The sequence below is a fragment of the Canis lupus genome, chromosome 11 (genome assembly GCF_003254725.2).
Source record: "Canis lupus dingo isolate Sandy chromosome 11, ASM325472v2, whole genome shotgun sequence".
In the NCBI taxonomy this organism is placed as follows: domain Eukaryota; kingdom Metazoa; phylum Chordata; class Mammalia; order Carnivora; family Canidae; genus Canis; species Canis lupus.
In genome coordinates this window covers 10934425-10956692 of record NC_064253.1, presented here as the reverse complement: position 1 = coordinate 10956692, position 22268 = coordinate 10934425, and the positions used below count along the sequence as shown (strand labels likewise).

At 36.0% G+C, this 22268-nt stretch overlaps 1 long non-coding RNA gene across 1 annotated transcript in view; it reads right to left on the bottom strand.

Annotated features, from left to right (window-relative positions):
• Nucleotides 1-22268, bottom strand: part of LOC112650402 (uncharacterized) — a 57218-nt gene that overhangs the window by 13182 nt on the left and 21768 nt on the right. Inside the window, exon 2 of the long non-coding RNA XR_003130136.3 lies at nt 8200-8242. This is a non-coding gene — a long non-coding RNA (uncharacterized LOC112650402). The remainder of the gene's footprint in view (nt 1-8199; nt 8243-22268) is intronic.

The window sequence follows — 22268 nt, the reverse complement described above, 5'->3', positions numbered from 1 at the left end:
TAAAATGGATATACCTGTTACAATTTGAGATCGAGGGTTACAGGATTCTTTAATCTCCGATTACTGACACTATATAGAGACAGAATGAGCAATCCAATTGTGTGTGTGTGTATGGGGGGGATGTAGAAGTACTTGTCTTTCTAGAGCAATTAATCTGAGGAAAAAAAATAAATGAAGTCCAACAAATGTGTAAGTTATATTGGAGGAAAATGAAGTTAGAGATAGGCTGATTTAATGGAAAAGAAGGATCCCATGAAATCCTGAGCTATGAGAGCTAAGTTACATAGGATCAGCCTGAGATCAAGTAGTTTCAACTGGGAAGAAAGGTGGGGGAGAAGACACTGATGGTTGCTGATGACATCAGATTTAAAGAAAGTAAGATCAGTGTCCTCAGGTGGATAAAATCTCTTAGTAGGAGTGAGTTGGACAAAGATGATTTCAGGTAGAAATTTTGAGGTTCTAAGGGTAATACCATTGTGTGAGGAGACCTAGTAGTAAACACTAGGACCTGTGGATGGGTTAAATTTTTTTATAGACTGTGTTGTTTTTTTTTAAGATTTTATTTGTTTATTCATGAGAGACACACACAGAGAGGCAGAGACACAGGCAGAGGGAGAAGCAGGCTCCATGCAGGGAGCCTGACGTGGGACTCGATCCTGGGTCTCCAGGATAACACCCTGGGCTGAAGGCAGCGCTAAACCACTGACTGCTTTTTTAATGAAACTTGAAAATAGATGTATTGAGGATAAAAATCACCTTACTAGCTTGAAATTGCTTCAACCAGTGTTTGGAATACATCTTTCCAGAAATTTTGTATGTATGTTTATGTGTGTACATATATAGGTGTGTGTGTGTGTGTGTGTGTGTGTGTGTGTGTGTGTGTGTGTAAAGTACGTAAATAACATTAGACTTTAAAACTTGAATTTGGGGCACCTGGTGGCTCAATCTGCTTTCAGCCCAGGTCATGATCTCTGAGTTCCAGGATCAGGTTCTGCATCAGGCTCTCTGCTCAGCAGGAGTCGGCTTCTACCTCTGTCCCTAACTCCACTCATGTGTGCGTGTGCTCTCTCTTTTATTCTGTGTCTCAAAAAAAAAATCTTAAAAAAAATAAAAACCTTGAATTTGACATAGGCATCATAAAACTAGGGAAAAAGGCAAGCACCAGAGAAAGAAATAAAATGAACAACATATAAAATCATAAAAATAAGACACATTATATGAATAGAATCCCTACAAATAGGTAAGAAAAACATGAACCAATAAAAAGAAATGGTCACACATTATATGCAATTTATAGGACAGGAAATGCAAATGGCAAATGTATGTGGAGATACTCAACATCTCTAGTATTGGGGGAGGTGGGATTGAAAATAAGATAGCTATTAAAGATAGGTTGGGTGACCATATTTTTCAGTTTGTTTAGAGTAACTGAGGTTTTTGTCTGTTGTTCTTAAGTCTGCCCTCCCCCCCCCTTTTCTTTCAAAGGTTTCCTAGATTGGATGATAAGTTATGGTATCATTATCAGCATAGGTAACATCTTGAAATGCCTCTACACGTCAGGAATGTATAACATAATAGGAGAATTGGTTGCTTTGGAAAATTTAGTTATGTCCTGCCACCAGGAATTCATATACTTATTAAAAAAAAATCCATGTGGGTTAAAGTTAGTAAAGACATTGAGCTGCCAGTTTCGTACTTGTGTTGGGAAACATCAAGTCTTTACTCTTGGTGGGAGTGAACACTGGTACAGCCAACATGGAGAACCAATTTGTCCTCCTCTATTAAAACTGATACTATTTTCCCAAATCAGAATCAAGTGATTCCATTTTTCCATATGAAACCTAGAATAAGACATTTGTGTAAGTGCACAAAACATAGGAATATGTATTGTAATCTTGAAAATAATAGTAATTTGAAAGCTATGAAGATGCTTATAATAATAGAATGGTTAAGTAAAGTATGGTTTATCCATATTCTGGAAGATAGCATATTAGGTTAAAAGATGGGATAGGTCTATATGTATGAGCATAGAATAATTTTCAAAAACAGTATGAGAAGCAATATGAAAAATATGTAAAGTCTCTAAATATAATTTTGACATAGAAAATACTACTGTTTCCTTCCCAGGGTTAAAAATCTCTCATGGTTTGTCTCCCTCACTCATTTCTTCTCATTCCATTTTCCCCCCTTCCCCTATGATACTCTGTGCTGTTACTTCCTCATATGAGTGAAACCGTATGATAATTGTCTTTCTCTGATTGAATTATTTCACTCAGCTTAATGCCCTCTCGTTCCATCCACGTTGATGTAAGTGGTAAGATTTCATCCTGTTTGATGGCTGAGTAATATTCCTTTGTAGATAAATATACCACATCTTCTTTTCCATTCATCTGTTGATGGACATCTGGGCTCTTTCCACAATTTGGCTGTTGTGGACACTGCTGCTATGAACATTGGTGTGCAGTGCCCCTTAAGATCACTATGTTTGTATCTTTTGGGTAAATACCCAGTAGTGCAATTACTTGGAATTGAGGAACCTCCATACTGTTTCCCAGAGTGGCTGTACCAGCTTGCATTGCCACCAATGGTATAGGGGGGTTCCCTTTTCTCTGCATCCTTGCCGGCAAGGGTTGTTGGAGGGGAGGTGGGTTGGGGGGATAGGGTAATGCGGTGAGAGCCATTAAGAGGGCACATGATGGGATGCCTGGGTGTTACATGCAACTGATGAATTACTGAACTCTACATCTGAAACTAATGATGTACTATGTTAGCTAATTGAGTTTAAGAAAAAGACATTTAAAAAGTACTTTCTATTCGTAGAAGTATAAGGTAAATGCATAAAGCAATTAAAATAAAGGTTATACAAGCATAGTATGCTAGTAGTTGGGCTATCTTCTGGATAGGGAACTTAAATTTTATAAAATATGTTGCACTTTAAAATCAAATACAATGGTGATGTCACTGTAACTAGGAAAATTTAGGAGGGAAAGAAAACATTCTGTAAACTGATAGTCAATGCATGTGTCCCTATTGACATAAACAAGTTCTTTATAGTTGAAAAGATTTCCCCTATGCTTCCCTTGAAATAGTTAATGGGAATTGCCAGATAGGATGGAGGTTGCAGTTTTCTAAAGCCTTTTATGGTTGTAGACAGAGCTAGGATAAAGTGAGGTGGGATTTTAATTTCAAATTCTATGATCTGTGATTTCTTTAGATGGACCATGGCTTGTGTTTTAGGAGTCAGAAGAGTGTGTGTGTGTGTGCGCGCGCGTGCTAGGCAGGCACAAATACGTACTCATATATGTATTTCACTGTCTCCAGTGAAAGCAACTAAGCAGAGCTAGAAAAAGACCAAAACAGAAAAACATAAAATACCCAATTAGAGAAAGAAAACATTGTGGAAAAATATAATTTAGAATTGTAAATCTTTTTTTCTGAATCGTGTACATGGTGCAGTAAACTGACCCAATGCAAAGCTAAATTTATCACCTTTATTAAATAAAAGCCACAGAGACACTGCTGACATAATACTGCTCTTCTTCACTGGGAAAGGAGAACAGGTTTTTGTTGTTCAGTGTAGTCACTGTAACAGTACAACTCCCATTATTTTAATAAGTGCAGAAACTGAAAATGGATCGTTGATACTTTAATTTCATGTTAAGTTAATGTGTAGATAAATATTAAAAACAAATGTCATGTACCTGATACTTTAAAAAAATGAAATGAGTTCTCAAATTCTATGATTTCAAAGTCATGGTTGAAATTTATGCTATGATATTAATAGAAGTTTCAGTTGTCTTCAGAAGTTGTCATCTAAGCTATGTAAAAATCTTGGTTTCCTAATTGGGAGAGCTTGAACTCATACCAGTTGTTTATTCATTAGTTAGTGCAAATCCTTATGTTCTCAAATAAAAGTATATCATCAATCCCTTCCTTAGGCCAATCCCTTAAAGCAAAAAATTTCTGTTAGTATAACACATTTTAAAATAATTATTTATTTGTAGCATTAGATTTTAACCTGACCCAAGGGATGCATTGACATGGCCTTATTATGTGTCATTTTGTTCGTCAGTGGCAGCTAATTCTTGCTAACTTCTCTCTTGAGAAACTTCCAACGAGAAATCATTTAGAGGTTGTAGACTTTAGAAATTGTCTAGAACTCAATTTAAGTTGTCAGTTTGTCACAACTTTCTTATCTATCATAGGCTTTTGAATCTGTTTGAGATAAAGCTTTCTCTGGCTGTGAGAACTTGATGCTTTTTCAGAATCAGCATTTCACATCTATTATGGCTACCCACGTGACTGGATCCACAAAGATAAACTTTTTCATGAGCTGAAAAGGGTCAATTCTGGTTAATTGTGCCTTATTTATCATAATGACAACTCTGAAATTGTGACATTTACCCCAGTACACAAATTAAAATTTTACTTCATCCATTCTCACATGGCAGAAATAAAAACATTTTTTATGGAGATAATAGTTGCTGCTGCTTCCACTAAATTTGTAGTAGAATAGATGGAAGTCTGCAATGAGGTCAGCAGCATTCAACCACTGTGGTGCCTTGTTATAGAGCACAGGTGATATTTTTAAGTTTTTTTTACAGAGAAATTAAATGTGAGTTGTAATCCCTTTACCCAATGATGAATGTTCTTCCCTCCTGTGCTATAAGAAAATGTTTAAAATTTGAAATCCTGTATAATTTATAATTCTTCTTAGAAAATTGGTAAGCACAGAAGATGAGGCTCCTTTTTTTTGGCACCCTGAGGTTATCTGAGCTCCTCCTAGCCACCTTATAGAGAGAACAAGGGGGAGGAAAAGACGGTCTATATCACGAAGACTTTATCTAAGAGAGCCTGGCAGGAAAGTTTTTGATTGGAAAGGGTGGAAATGATTAAGAAAACTTCAATCCTGCCCACCATTCTCAGGAGGAGGGCCATTGGGTTACTTACAGAAAATAAAAAGGTTACTTGTTGCATTTCTGTGTGCCTCTCAGTAAGTATGTTCTTTTATCCTGTTAACATATCACAGAACACACAAACCTTTGGGTTACAGAGAAGCCTACTTTCCCCTCAAGACATGGCAATACAGTTTTATGGATTTCCAGTGTGTGTGCACAGCATTTGGGTTTAGGTGCACTGTTGTGATCTCTGAAGGGGTGGTGTACCAGGCCAACCTAAGATTATAGGGCATATAGGGTTAAACTGCTTATGCTATGACCAGGCCTTCTATTTGCAGGGTTCCTTGATACACTTGTCATCCATTTATATACTTTGTAGCCAGGGAACTATATCATATTGTTCTTGATACCCTTGTTTCCTCCTTTTCCTTTCTCTTCTCAACCAGCTAGGTGTTGTCATGGCTCTCCTTTCCATTAAAGAGAACTATAAATATGCCTGAAATTTTCAAAAGGGAAAATGTGGATTTACATCTTCAATGCGGTGGAAGGTTGCCTGAGCATATTTTAATCAAAATAAAAGAACAAAAATAAGAGAATGCTCAATTCTCTAAGAACGTTCAAAGTTAGGAAAAACAGTAGGTTATATAAATGAAAAAATTTTGAATTTGGTCAGATACAAGATTTTTGAAAAAAATGGTGAAATCTGGTGAAAATTTTAAATTTTAAGTTATTTTGAAGCAACACTATTCAAATTAAGACTATTGCACGTAGCCTATTAGTGCTATTTTATTTATAGATTGCAATGAGTGGGTCTTTGTATTACAAGGATTAATCTCACAGTAATATGAGACAAACGAACGTGTCTTATACCAGGCCCAAGAAAAATACAGGTATTTTAAGCAACCCAGAAGGCCCTTTGGAACAAATGGAATGTGAGCTTCTGTTCTGTTCTTGGGTTTTGTCAAAAGAATTAGCCTCAATATGGCAATAACCGGTTTCTCTTATCTTGGCTTCAAAATGATGTAAACAATCTTTTAGTGAATGATAATAATACTAGTTTGTATATTTCCAAATTTCCTTTCTCTGCCTAGAAATAATGTTCAAGTAACTTCGGTTTAAATTCTTAGGGACAACTAATCCTTGAGAAATAAAGTTAAAAGAATTTACAAAACTTAATAAAGTCCATGATGAATTACATCTGAAAGATACTAAAGTGTATTTAAGGGGATATTAGTAATTTGAAGTATATTTGAGTATATGCCAAATATACTCAAATGGGTGTGACTGGTGTTGAGCATTTGTTCATTTCAGACACATCTATAAGGAGTTAGTTCTAGTTTTAGCAGCTCCAGTATGAGCTAGATTTTTATGTAAACTAGAACAGTTCTCCTTTTCTTTTATTCATCATAGCTCTCAAAGCAGTTTCTTAGCCTACTTAGACACAGGTTTTAAAATACACCGATTCTCATCCTGAATTATTGATCATTTAAATGAGAATTTGATGAGTAGCACTCAAACAGTGATACTTTTCCAAAGCTCCCAAAGCCTTTTATTGACTTAATCTAAATTTCAGAATTGTATTGAATATTGTTATAATTAGAACATTGTGATGGGAAAAAAAAATCCTTACCAGAAAATTTTCTGACCAGTTTTTCCTCCACCTGTAATGTCCTACAGTCTAAAAAGGTAGTAAAATAGACTCTGCTGGAAACTGCTGTATAAAAGTCTGTTACATGTTCATATTCTTAAGTTTCTAAAGTTGTAACATGACTTTTTGTCACAAGATATTTCATTTATGAATTTCACAAGGTGACGTGAAATGTCTGAGTCCAGTGTTTGTGATGAAGATAATTTTTTTCACTAACCTAGTTCACACCAAGAATTTTGTTAAGAAAAAAAAAAAAAGAAAATATTTAATTTCCCCTTAAACCTGTAAAGTCTGTCAGATAAAATAAAAAAGCTATTATGTGATATAACTGCAGGCATATTCACTCTGATACATGGGAACATAAACTTTGTCTTAAATTGGAGTAACACTCTCTTTGCAGGTTAATACACTTTTTTTTTTTTTTTTTTTTGGCATGGGAAACTAAATCATTTATAGGGGAGAGGAGCATATTCTCATTTTCCTAGATTTTCTTTTTTTTTTTTTTGCCTTTTTTTAAAAGGATAACTGGTAATAGCATATTAGGTCCCCTAGCCATATTAGCTCATGTGGATAATAATCATTGAAAGCTTCGATTTTTATCAGCAATCTTTATGTATATAAGCACAATTATATACACACAGATATTTGCATTGTGCCCAGGCCTGGGTACATAATTTTCAGGGCCAGTGCAAAATGAAGGTGTAAAGTCAGTAGTTTGAAAATTATTAAGCATCTCTTGATAGCTATAGCAGAGCATAAGCCAAGCACAGGGCCCATCTGTACAGGATCCTGTGAGAGCATACATCATAGGCCCATGATGCAGTTCTAGTTGTGCCCCCTACTGTACACAGAGGGTATCCTCTCAAGAGCTTAAACATGACATCACTATAGAGAGTGGTGCATGGTGATAAGCTTGATAGCACTATTTAAAACGCCAGTGCAAATTTGGAGACTAGAGGAAGGGTCACGAAGAGTCCTCACCAGCCTGGGAAATGCCATTGGTGATTTACCGTTGGATGGTGATATGCATGATCTTGGGCAAGTAACTTACCATCACTGACTTTCCTCATTTGTAAAGTGGGAATAAGGACCTTCTGCAGGAATGTCATGACAACTAAGTGGGATAGTTGATTTAAATTATTCATAAATGGTAAATTTGGCCTTTTTTGAGAAATAGAATATTTTTAACCTGAATATATTATAAAATGCCTGTCCTGTGCTTTCTCTTGTTCTTTATAACTTCTCTTTTCCTTTTGATGCCAATATGTACTTTCCATAAATTTTTATTAGCATTTAACATGTTTACCTCATTGAATCTATTGTTTTTAGAATACTATTTTATGTTTTATTTTTTTGGTTGTGCTAGCCAGACTAGGTATAAACTTGAAAGTGTTACTAAAATTTAAAAATTAATGATGTATATTTCCTTGCATTGTGCTTCTTAATTTTTTCATGGGATTTAGAGATGACAGAGTCTGAAAGCTATGGAATCTCTGTACCAACCCAATTTCGCATAGAATTTGAAATAGTTGATACACTATCTAAAGCACACTAAAGTGAATATAATGAATTGCTGTTACCCAAACATAGTAATGATCACCAACACAGAAGAAATGTGACTATCCAGATTAATTGTCCAAGTCACATGGTTACCTGTTCTGTGGGCTCTTGGCCACTTGGTCAGGCTGGCATCTTCCTTTAAGAAATAGAGAAGAGGAAAAAGTACTTTAAGAATTCAGAAGGGTAATATAGAAAATTGTGCTATTTGGTTTTTGAATCCCTGAAAGTGATAGAGGTAAGAAATTGAAGAAATGACATTACTTCATTTGGTATTGTAGAACAGGAAGAGTAGTATCCTAAAGAACTTTTCTAAAAGAGAATACAAGGTATCCTTGAAAAGCATTGGAACCAATTAGAAAAAGTGATAGGCCATCCTTGAGACTTAAAAAATGTTCCTCACCTGCTATGCAGTTCAACGGATGATGCAGCATTATGAGAAATGTATAAAAATTCGCTGTTGTAATTTTTAGAGAAGATGTACAAATTTGTTATTATAATAAAGGAAGCACTCACCAGTTGACCATATCTTTATATGATAGGTAGGAGTGCTAAGTTTTCAGGGACTAGGGCTTATTTAGAGAAACTACATATCTAAATACTACATACATACATACATACATAAATGCATACATATATATGTGTGTATATATATACATATATATATAATTTTTTTTTGAGAAAAAGAGTGAGAGAGTAATTAAGCACATGAGCACAGGTCAGAGGGAAAGAGAAAATCTTAAGTATGCTCCATACCCATCACAGAGCCCAATGCAGGGTTTGATCTCATGACCTTGAGATTGTGACCTGAGCCAAAATCAAGAAACAGATGCTTAACCTAGGTGCCCCTACCTTTATTTCTAACTTGCAATGATCAAAAGTTTAAAAGCATTTTGTCTTTTACTAATTCTTGGAATAAAAAATGATGGCAGGTTCCTTCAAAACTTTAGGGTTTGTCCGATAGCATTTCATATTTTCATATTAGCCTATTGCATTTATGGGATTACATTTTCATTATGTTCCTAGCACATTTTGTTCTTTTTGAACTTTCTAGATTGGTTACTTTCCAGACAAACTGATGTTTCTTTCTGTGTAGTGCATTTTAAATCATTTTAATTATTTTCTATCAGGCTAAAGTCTGAGCTAGAGGACTGCTGCGGTCAGTTCTTGGTTGATTTCATTCCAATAACTGAACATCACCAAAGTTAGATTCCTAACACAACATTAAGTGTGGATGCCACCTTAGATTCCACCTTGTCCCAGCCACTGACTTTGTAAATGAGAGAATTCACACCTGGTGTGACTAAATGACCTCCTCAGTCCTATTGCAACTTTCAAAACTCCATCCATTAATGAATTCAAGTATTTAATACACACTTGTTAAATGAAATAGCTGAGTTTGTCCTATAATGAATATGATAGGCAAAGGTAGTTAAAAGCTGAATACAGAATACCCTGCTTAATAAATAATTCAACTTTGGGAAAATCTGCTTTTATTTGTTTTATACCAGGGAAGAATCTTTGCATATTTGAGCAGCAAAAATTACTGAAAAAATATGAGTACTTGGGTAAAAAGTAAAGGAGACAAGGTGAAAATTAATTGGCAAAGGGGAGGGCTCAAATTATAGTAAATGTTGAATAGAAACAGACTAAGTCTAATTGAGTTGGTTGAAGGGGGAAGAGGAGAAAAACTTTGAGGCTTACCTAAATTAAATAAGTACATGCTGTTTTAAAGATATAATTTCTTAAGAGAAATTTTAGGTTTATAACAATATTTAGAGGAAGGTACAGATTTCCCATCCATATACCATCCCACCCCACATACACATGACCTCCTGTATTAACAATATCACTTGCAAGATTGGTATTTGGATTTATTTTAAACCAAGGTTGAACCTACATTGACACATCATAATCATCCAAAGTCTAGTAGTTTACTGTAGGGTTTACTCTTGGTGGTGTATATCCTGTTTGGGATAAATGTATAATGACTTATTACGTTATTATGGTATCACACAGAGCAATTTCACTTCCCTAAAGATACTCTCACCTCTGACAACTAGTTTCTTTGCCATCCTGCTCCCTGGCAACCACTGATCTTTTTATGGTATCCATCGTTCTTTTTCAGGATGTCACATGGTTGGAATTGCATGGTGTATATATAGCCTTTTCACATTGGTCTCTTTGACTTGCGCTTATGGTTCCTCCATGTATTTTAGTGGCTTGACAGTTCATTTCTCTTTAGCACTCAATAATGTGCCATTTCTAGGTAGACCATGGTTTGCATATCATTCACATACTGAAGGGCAGCTTGGTTGCTTCCAAGTTTTGCCTATTAGGAATAAAGCTGCTAGGGCATCCCCGGTGGTGCAGTGGTTTAGCGCCGCCTGCAGCCTGGGGTGTGATCCTGGAGATCCAGGATCGAGTCCCACATCGGGGATGGAGCCTGCTTCTCCCTCTGCCTCTCTCTCTCTCTCTCTCTCTCTCTCTCTTTCTCTCTCTCTCTCTGTCTCTCATGAATAAATAAATAAAATCTTAAAAAAAAAGGAATAAAGCTGCTAGAAACATTCATGTGCAGGTTTTGGGTAGACATAAGATTTCACCTCCTTTGGGTAAATGTCAAGGAGCATAATTGCTGGATCATTCAGTAAGAATATGTCTAGTTTTATAAAAAACCACCAAATTGTCATCCATAGTGGCTGGACCACTGTGCATTCCATCAGCAGTAGATGAGAGTTCCTGTTTTATTCCTCCACATCCTCATCAATGTTTAGTCTTACTGGTGTCTTGGATTTTGACATTTGAATAAGTTTCTAGAGGTGTCTTATTGTTGTGATTTACATTTGCCTTATGGCGTATGATGTGGAAGACCTTTTCATAAGCCTGTTTGCACTCTGTATATCTTCTTTGATGAGGTTAAGGTCTTATGCCCATTTTTAAATTGGGTTATTTGCTTCCTGTTGAGGTTTGAGAACTGTTGAGCCTTCTCCCCACTTTGACACAAAATTGGTATATAACCTAGTGTAAATTTAAGGTGTAAGACATGTTAATTTGATACACTTAGATATTGCGAAATGAGTACCACCATAGTATTAGTTGATACTTACATAATTAACACTTCTTTTTTGTGGTGAGAACATTTAAGATCATTCTCTTAACTTGTTTACAATACAGTATTTCCAAGAGTAATCATGCTGTAATTTAGATCCCCAGAACTTGTCTTGTAACTAGAAGTTTGTACTTTTAAAAAAAAAAATTACTTAGGAAGAGTGAGCGAGTGAGTGAATGTGTGAGGAGAGGGAGAGAGAGAATCTCAGGTAGACGTCCTGCTGAGCATGGAGCCTGATTTGGAGGTTAATCCCGTGACCCTGAGATCATGATCTGAGCTGAAAGCAAGTGTTGGATCCTGAATTGACTGAGCAACCCAGGTGGCCCAGGGAGTTTGTATTCTTTGACCAACATTTCTCCATTCCTCCTCACCCCCAGCCCCTGGTAAACACCACTCTACTTTCTGTGTCTATGAGAAACGTGTATAGATTACACATGTAAGTGATACTATACAATACTTGTTTCTCTGTGTGGCTTATTGTATGGCCCTCTGGGTCCATATGTGTTGTTGGAAATGGGAAGATAACATTTGTCATGACTGGATAATACTCTGTTGTGTATCCATATGTGTGTGTGTGTGTGTGTGTGTGTCTCACATCTTGTTTATCTATTTGTTATCTATTAATGGATGCTTAATGCTGTTTCCCTGACTTGGTCATTGTAATGTTCCTATAAAGATGGAAATGTAGATACTTATCTAGAATCTGTTTTCATTTCCTTTGGATATATACCCAGAAGTGGAATTGCTAGATCATATGGTAGTTCTACTTTTAATTTTTTTAAGGAAATTTCATACTGTTTTCTTTGGTGGCTGTACCAATTTACATTTCTAGCAACAGTGAACAAAGCTCCCTTTTCTCTACATCCTTGCCACTACTTGTATTTTGCCTTATTTTGATAATAGTCATGCTAACAAGTATGAGGTGATTCCTCATGGTGGTTTTGATTTGCATTTCCCTGATGATTAGTATGTTTAGCTCTTTGTTATGTACCCTTGCAGTCATTTGTATGTCTCCTTTGTGAAAATGTCTGTTTAGAGCCTTTGCCCATTTCTTAACTGGATTGCATATCTGTTATTGAGTTTTAGGAGTTATTAATGTATTTTGGTTATTAACCTCTTAACAGATATGATTTGTAAATGTTTCTCCCCATACGGTCTTTTGGTTTTGTTGATATGTATGTATGTGTGTGTGTATGTATATATGTATATATGTGTATATATATTAAATATAAAATATATATAAATTAAATTAAATATATATATTGGCTGTGCAAGTGCTTTTTTAAATGTAGTTTCACTAATTAACTTTTTATTTAATCTCTGTGTTTTGGGTGTCCTATCCAAAAAAATCATTGCCAAGGCCAGTACCATACAGCTTTTTCCTTTTATTTTCTTATAGTAGTTTTATGGTTTTAGGACTTAAATTTCAGTCTTTTATCATATGAGTTAATTTTTCTAAGTGTTATAAGATAGGGGTTCAGTTTTATTCTTGTACATGTGATCATCCAGTTTTTTCAACATTATTTGAAGAGATTTTTCTTTCCTCATTGACTCTGAGCTCCTTTGTCACATATCAATTGACTACATATACATGTGAGGGTTTATTTTTAGGCTCTCAATTCAGTTTCATCTTTTTCTCTGATTTTATGCTAGAACCATACTGTTTTGATTACTATTGCTTTGTTAAATAGTATGAAAAAAAAAAAAAAACAAGTGTCAATCCTTCAGGCTTGCTCTTCTTAGGATTATTGTGGTTATTCAGACTCCTTAGTGGTTTCATACAAATTTTAGGATTTTTGTTTCCTCCCTCCCTCCCTCCCTCTCTCCCTCCCTCCCTCCTTCCATCTTGAAAATGCCATTAGAATGTTGATAGGTGTTGGGTTGCATCTGCAGATTGCTTTGGCTAGTTTAGAAATTCTTAAAATATTTATTCTTGCAGTCCATGTATATGGGATAGCTTTCTATTGTGTCTTCTTCATTATCTCTCATCAAGGTCTTGTAGTTTGCAGTGAACTAATCTCTAACCTACTTGGTTAAATTTACTCCTAATTATTTTATTATTTTTTGATACTATTTTAATGATCTCTTTAGTTCTGTTTCAGATGTTTCATTATTAGTGTATAGAATGTAGGGCAGCCCCGGTGGCACCCCGGTTTAGCACCGCCTGCAGCCCAGGCCGTGATCCTGGAGACCCTGGATCAAGTCCTACCTCAGGCTCTCTGCATGGTGCCTGTTTCTCCCTCTGCCTGTGTCTCTGCCTCTCTCTCTCTCTCTGTCTCTATGAATGAATAAATAAAGTCTTAAAAATTAAAAAAAAAAGAATGTAAATGATTGCTATATGTGGATTTCCTATCCTTCAACTTTACTGAATTTGTCAGTTTATAATAGATTTTTGGTGAACAGCTTAGGGTTCTTCGTGAGAGAGCATATCACTTGTGAACAAAGATAGTTGTAATTATTTCTTTCTGATTTGGATACCTTTTATCAAATGCTTTCCCTGCATCTATTTAGATGATCAGATCACTTCTAGTATTCTACTAATGCATTCAATTATATTTATTGATTTGCATATTGAACCATCACTGATTTATCTGGGATATTGGTCTTTAGGTTTACTTTCTTGTGATATCGTTTACTTGCTTTGGTATCAGGGTATTGCTGGCCTTGTAAAATGAATTTGGGACAGTTCTCTCCTCTTCAGTTTTTTGAAAGAGTTTGAGAAAGGATTGGGATTAGAGCTTTTAAAGGTATTTGGTAGAATTTACAGCAAAACTATCTGATCCTGGGCTTACCTTTGTTTGGAAACTTTGGGTTACTATTTCTATCTTACTTATGTTTGATAAGATTTTCTTGTTTTTTTTTTTTTCATATTTCCCTCTTGATAGGTTGTATGTTTGTAAGAGTTAATTTCTTTTAGGCTGTACAATCTGTTGGTTTATAATTATTGATCGTAGTCTTTCATAGTCCTTTGTATTTCTTCGGTAACAGTTGAAATGTCACCTGTCTTTTAAAAAAAAAATCTTAGTTTTTTTCCCGTTTCCTATTGTTTTTCTGGCCTGTTTTATTTCTGTTCTGATCATTATTTCCTTCCTCCTACTAAATTTTGACTTGATTTGTTCTTCTTCTACTCCTTTGAGGTATAAAGTTAGACTGTTCACTTGAAATATTTTTTTCTTAATTGTAGTTATTTATCACTATGAACTTCCCTCCTAAAATTGCTTTTTCAGCATTCAATATATTTTGATATGTGTGTTTATGCTTTAATTTGTTTTGGTATGTTTTTGGTTTCCCTTGTGATTCTTTGAGCCATTGCTTGTACAGGATTGTGTTGTTAAAATTGCACATATTGGTTAATTTTTCAGCACTGCTTTTGTTACTGACTTCTAGTTTCATACTATTGTGGTCAGAAAAACATATTTGGTATTACTTTAGATTCCTTTAGTTTGCTAAGAGTTGTTTTGTGACCTACCATGATGGAGATATCATGTGTGCTTGAGATTAATGTATATTCTGTTACTGTTGGATTGGAATAGTCTGTACATATTTGTTAGGTCCATTTGGTCTAAAGTATGGTTCTAGTCCAGTGTTTCTTAGTTTCATTTTATGACTCACTGATCTTTCCTTCACTTTACAACTCAGTGATCTTTCCATTGTTGAATTTCGGGTATTAAAGTTTTCTATTATTATGATATTTATCCCTTCAAATCTGTTACTATTTGCTTGATATACACAGGTGCTAAGATATTGGGTACATATTATATATATGATATATAATATATATAATATCTATTTTCTTGATGATTTGACCTCTTTATTATGATGTAATGATCATCTTTGTTTCTAGTGTTTTTGTCTTAATGTCCATTTTCTCCATTCTTTTTCCTTTGTTCCCCTCTAAATGAAGAGTTTTGAAGTTTTCATTTTCAGTCTTATTGATTCTTTCTTCTTGCTGAAGTCTGGTGTTGATGTTCCTTACTGCATTTGTTATTCTATTCATTGTGTTCTTGAGCTCCAGATTTTTTTTTTTGGTTCTTTTATGATTTCCTTTGTTAAACTTGTCATTTTGTTAGCATATTTTTCTGAGTCTGTGAAATTTTTTCTCTGTGTTCTTTTTTTTTTTTTTATTTATGATAGTCACAGAGAGAGAGAGAGAGAGAGAGAGAGAGAGAGAGAGGCAGAGACATAGGCAGAGGGAGAAGCAGGCTCCATGCACCGGGAGCCCGACGTGGGATTCGATCCCAGGTCTCCAGGATCGCGCCCTGGGCCAAAGGCAGGCGCCAAACCACTGCACCACCCAGGGATCCCTTTCTCTGTGTTCTTGTAGCTGATTGAGTTCCTTGAAACCACTTTGTTGGTATTCTTTATCTGATAAATGATAGCTCTCCATGTCTTTGGATCCAGTTAATGGAAGATTTTATGATCCTTGGGTTGTGTCTTATTATTTTAATTTTTCACGTATCCTGAAGTTTATTTTTCTGTCTCAGCATTACAAGGAGTAGTCACCTCCTCCAGTCTTTATTGTTTGCCTTTGGGAGAGAGAGACCTTCTGTGAGACTTAATAGAAATTTTGAGGCTTGCTCAGAACTTTTATGGGTGCATCTGCTCCATGCTTCTTGCTATGTCTTGAGGAAAATTCTTAAGCTTTGCCTGCCTTCTGTGGATCCTGAAATGCCCATGGCCAAGTGTTGACAACCTCTTTTGTTTTCTCAAACATGGTGCTAGAGCTTAGGTTTATTTTCTCTGCCTGTCCTACATATTCCATTGGCTTCAATGTACCTTCTAGTCATCTTCCAAAGTCTTTCCCTGCTGCCATTGGGAGTCTGCACTGAGTGAGGGCATGTGTGCTGAGGCATGCAGAGTACTGAAGGTGCATATAGATAATTTGGGAATCTGATGGGTGAGGTATTCCCAGTAGCTCATTCACAGGCTTCTTAATGGAGTCTGCCATAATTAGTAGGCTCTGTGTTCCTCTAATGTCTCCCAAGGGTCCTATTTGCTGCTCTGCCCATTCCTTCATTGTAGCTCATGATTTATTACTCCAGATGGCATAAAAGAAAAATGAGCCCCTTTGGCAGCATCCTAAAAAGCTGAGGAAGCCAGATGCTCACTCCTATGGTTGCCCTTTCCCCCACAAGAGAAGTTTCTAAGGAAGATCTCCTTTGGCTCTAAGCTGTGCCACCTTGGACAAGGGGTGATATAGGTCAAGTCAGGCTGTTTCTTTTGCCTACTCCAATGTATCTGGATAAAAATATTTTTGTTCCAGTGGTGTCCTGGAGTTTCTCTGAAACTCCTGGACTTCCACAAAAGCTCTCTTTTATGGGTGATTGTCTGCCTTAGGGTTTTCCAGCGGCTCCTGGGAGCACAGTGAAAGGGGATGAAACTGGTTTATGATCCATAGCCAAGACTGAGATCTATTTGCCTGTTACCTGTCAAATGGATGGGTGGTGCTACTTCTAAGTTCCTTTGCAGGTTGTAGTAGATCTCACATCTCCATCGAAGGCAGTTTTGTGCATGAATCATGAATTTTTGTTGTTGAGTGGGAGATGGAATGAGGGATGTATAATAACACCATGAAGTTGACGTCACCCACTGTAAGTTGTATTTTCATTTAGTTCAAGATAATCTTAAATTTCTCTTGAAGTTTTTTCTTTGACTTATGTGTTACCTAAAAGGGTGTTCTTGAATCTTGATGTTTTTGGGGGTTATCCAGTTATCCTTCCTATTACTAATTTCTAACTTAACTCCATTGTTGTCTGACAGCAGATACTGCTTATGATTTCTGTATTTTAAATTTGTTCATTGTTAAATTTGTTACTTGTGTGTTTTATGGCCTACATGTGATTTATCTTGGTGAATGTTTGATGGATGCTAGTGAAAATGTGTATTTTTGGATGAAGTAATCTATAGATGTCAATTATATACAATTGATTCATGGTATTGTTCAGTTCAACTGTATCCTTACTAATATTCTGCCTACAGGATCTGTCCATTTTTCAGCCAGAGTTGTTGAAGTCTCCAGCTATAGTAGTAGACTTATTTATCTCTCCTTACATTTCTATGGGTTTTTGCGTCATGGAGTTTCAGGCTCTTTTATTAGGTGCAAACACATTAAGAATTATTACGTATTCTTGGAGAATTTAATATAATGAATTTATATTAAATATATATAATGCATTTATATTTAATTTAAACTTATATTAATTTAGTATATTTAATTTAGTATATTTATATTTAATATAATGAATACTCTTCTTTATCCTTGTACAACTTTCCTTACTTTGAGGTCTGCTGTATGGTACATAAGATTTTTAGATAGTCCTCAAGTTAGTTGTAAAGAACAGTTTGGGAAGCATTGCACTTCTTCTTGTCCCCTATTTGTTAATGACACTCATTATCCAAGGAGACCTGAGGTCTGGAAGCTGAAGGCCTTGAGAAGTATTTTTGAACTAGTCTTCTGTTTGGCTATGGGAGGATTATTAAATGTTTAAAAAATGGTGAACAGATCCTATATAACTCTGTAATTAGGATTTCTCCTTATTCATCCCTCCCTCCTTGAATTTTTTTCCTTCCCTCTCCTTCTGTTTCTCCTAATAATTATTACCTAATAACTACAGCACAAAATGGGAACAGAAAACTATAATGTATCAAAAATATAAATTATGCACCTGAGTTACCCTAAATTAGGAAGAAAATAAAAAATGTCCTAAATGTAAAACATAAGATTCTGTGGAGCTTCTACTGGAATGGAGTGGGGAGAGATGAAAGAATATTCTGTGAATGCTGTATCATGTTGGAAAATAACAGCCTTTTTGGCAAAGTATTCAGTTTAGAACTTTATATATACATGCACCAATATCAACTTCAGATGAAATTGATTTGGTGTGTAGTTCTTTTTAATATTCATTGTTTTCCTGATGGTCTAGTTATATTTAGATTTGCTTTCTTTCTTAAATATTTACCTAGGACTGGTGTAATGTCGTTTATCCTAAACCTTATGTAATTTGGCAATCCTACGTTCATTCTGGTGTATAGTTTTGTTTTATGAAATGTGAGAAGGTTTTCACTGTTTTTGTATTTTATTGGATACAAAGGTTGATATCCCAGCACAATTTTATTCCTTGCCGTAGTTACCATGCTATTTGGGAGCTGATCCCACCTCTAGTGGGGGATCTTAACGAGTCTAGGCCCATGGTTCTCATTTTTACCTGTTAAGTTAGAATCACCTAGGGAATTTGCTGAAATTACAGATACTTCAGCATCACTGAAACAGGTAAGGCCTGATTATTGAGATAAATTGTTTTTTAACTTCACATGTGAGTCTTAAGTGCAGCAAGACTTGAGAGTAATGAACCTTAGGCAACTATTAGTTTTAGGCTTCTTGGCTCAGGCTCTCAAGCCTGAGTCCTTATGACAGTATTGTCCTGGCCACAAGGAAAGGTCAGAAATGCATAGATGATTTCATTTAGGACATGGGACCAGAGAGGAAATTGCTATGCACTTCTTGGTAAAAATTCCTCACTTTAGAGAGAATGCTGTTGAAATATTTGATCTCTCACGTCCCTGAATACCATCATTTATTTGGTATAAGGCTCATTATTTCTGTATCTATGTTGTTACTAATCCCTGTAGAGATCCAGGGGAATGGGCAGTCACTGCATTCTAGACTTACTGCTAGTGTTTATGTACATGAAATTAACCATTTGATGTCCTCCCATAAGACTTTGGGGACTCCTTGTTTTTATGTCTTAGGCTTAGTAGCTTACCTATGCCTGATGCAGTAATGAATTTTGTCTATAAGTACTTTTCTTTAAACTTGGACTTCTCTTTATTCATTGTATGTATGTTAGAATAGTTACTCCATCTTTGGCTATATTTGCAGTTAATTTCATAAATAATTGTTCATTTTTTCTTAAATTTTTTTTTTGTATTTGTTATTGAGCGTATGTCCTTTCCTCTCCCATCCTTATGAAGTTATCCAAGTACAGTGGAGATAGAACCTGGCAAATACTACAAGCTGAGATGTTAGAAAGTTTTTTTCTTTTCCAACTGCTTATCTGTGTTTCCATAGCACACAACCTGTTTGAATACTGATATTTTTACATCTTTGGCAATGTCTTTACATATCTTTTAGTAATACAGATTGAGAAAGCAATGGATATTTGCTTGTTACCTTCTTGTATTACTTCAGCCAAATAAAATGTAGTAGGGAACAGTATGTACCATTTTTCCTTTTTACCGTTAGGAAACCTTAAAACACATTTCTAATCATGTGCAGTTTTATTAAGTACTGCTTCAAACCATTAGATTTTCATCAGAGTTCTCCTATTTTATGATGAAGCCAGTTTTTTATGGAAACTTCTGAAGAGTGTCAGGGCGACTAAACAACAAGCACACATGTACTGTGTGAGCCAAACAAAACAATCTGGTGGGGCGTGTAGGTGGCTCAGTTAAGTGTCTGCCTTCGGCTCAGGGCATGATCCCACATTGGGCTCCCTGCTCAGGGAGTCTGCTTTTCCCTCTCTGTCTGCTCCTCCCTGCCCTGCTTATGCTCTCTCTGTCTCTCAAACAAATAAATAAAATCTTTTAAAAAACTCCACAATATATCTGGATTGCCAGCTAACAATATGTACTCTTTGGGATAGCTAAACAGTTACAACAATGAACCTGAATTGGATTGAGGGTCTCCTCCTTGCCCTACCACCAGCTCTTGCCTAGTGTGGACTTCCCATCCTAAGACCTACTGATCAACCACCACCAACTTAGGTCCACTTTCCTGCTTCTTTGTTTGTGTAAATTACCAGGTATGAAGAATTAATTTAAAAAAAAATTCCTACTGTCTTAGGTATGTGTGTTCTACATTTTGTTTCCTATTTTGCAATTTAAGGCCACCCAAATTAGAGCAACGGATTCTCATATATAGAATTTAGTGTTATTTTTAACACTTTCTCTTAAATCTTTGTAATTATAATAATTTTTTGAAGATTTTATTTATTCATGAGAGAGACAGAGAGAGGCAGAGAGGCAGAGGGAGAAGCAGGCTCCCAGCAAAGAGCCCGATGTGGGACTCAATACTGACCCCAGGATCATACCCTGGGCCAAAGCCAGATGCTCAACCACTGAGCCACCCAGATGTCCCTATAATAATTTTTTAAAAAGAGTTTATATTTATTTATGTAGAACTTGAGCAGGAGGAGAAGCTGAAGGAGAGAAGAATGAGAATCTCAAGTAGACTCTGCAGATTGCTAAGCCTGAGTGCAAGCTGGATCTCATAATCTTGAAATCATAACCTAGTCGAAATCAGGAGTCAGACGCTTAGCCAACTGTCACCCTTGGTGCTCCAAAAGGGCAAAGATTTGTTTTTTATTAAGTTGGCCCCACACCCAGCATGGAGCCCAATGCAGGGCTTGAACTAATGACCCTGGGATCAAGACCTGAGCTGAGAACAAGAGTTGGCCCTTTAACCGACTGAGGCTCCAAGGCATATAAATCTTTGTAACTATTTTTTGAGCCTTCCTCAGACTTGCTTCCTATTATATTCTATTGAGAAGTGTAAGTTTTACCACGGAATTCTTTTGCTATTGCAGATTATAACTTGAATTACATTATATATGTGTATATGAACATGTGTGAATATAAATTTCTGCATATATTTTGGGCTAATTTCCAATAATACAGTAATGTAAAAGAAATAAATAATTGAATCTTCTAGTAGAGTCAATGACAAAATTGTACTTCATCACAAATATTAGTATGTTCCAAGTTTCAGAGTAGAGTACAAGGTATTTTTTTTAAGATTTTTTACATTTATTTATGTATAAGAGATACATAGAGAGAAGCAGAGACATAGTTAAGAGGGAGAAGCAGGCTCCTCGTGGGGAAGCCCAATGTAGGACTCAATCCCAGGACCCTGGGATTATGCTGTGAGCCAAAGGCAGATGCTCAACCATTGAACCACGCAGGTGTCCTAGAGTACAAGGTATTTTTAGCTAAAAAAGTCAAATGTGTTTTTCCAAATGGATGACACCTGAAAGTGTGAGGTCTTTGGTATCACATGAGGAAATTGTTAGTGCCACTTACTCTATTGTTCTCTGGCCTGGGACCCTTGGTGGAAGGGAATAACACAATAAACAGTCATCTTAATAATGTGTATACCCTGCTGTGGCAGGAGTGGAGAATGCAGTAGTCAGATTTTCTGGAGGACAGACTCCCAAGGGCCTCTTCCGATTTCTCCACAATTTTAGCGGACAAGCTCTGGTATTTTGTAGTCACAGTTTCATATTTAGTTTTGAGAGGGGGAAAAAACAGACCTGCCATTAAATAAAGACTTGGATACAGCAGTGATTTTCTAGGTGCTTAAAATGACTATTTCTTGTAATTCAGTAGAAATGAATTCCAGTGGAATCTTGATTTCCTTTATTTAAAAACAAAACTCTTTTTAATGAAACATACTACCACATCATTAAACAGGGTTGAAGAATTTATGATGAAAAATGCATAGCTTTCCTACCCTAGCTGTTGGTGTTCCTACACACAGACACATACACATTTGGATTTTAAGTTGTTTTTCTTCAGGTTTTGCGTTTTTAATAAATCCTCCAGACTGAAAATAAGTGTAGTTAGTTTCTGAAGAGAGGTGCCTATAATTAATTCCAATTACTAACCCAGAGAAGAACTAGTCCAACAACCTCAAGTGCATCCACTTCCCCTTTCAGGGTATATCAGAGGACACTAGACTTTGATAGGAGATAGTCTGTGCCATAGAGAGTGGAGAATTTTGGGTCTTGTGTAGAATGATGTCTTTTCTCTGTTCCCTACTTTGAAGGAGGTTAAAGGGACCCTTTCCTTAGGCCAAGCCATGTGTATTTACAGAAGTTGCCTCTGTTTTAGGAGGAGTCTGCAAAAAGAGGAGATCATTAGCTTACTCCTCTACTCAGCGTCTCCTAGACAGGTCCTGGTTCAGCCATGGCACCAAGATTTATTTGGTGAGAACATTAATGGAGCAAATTTCTATGAATCCCTTGAAGATGGAGGGGCTCACAAACACAGACACAGGGAC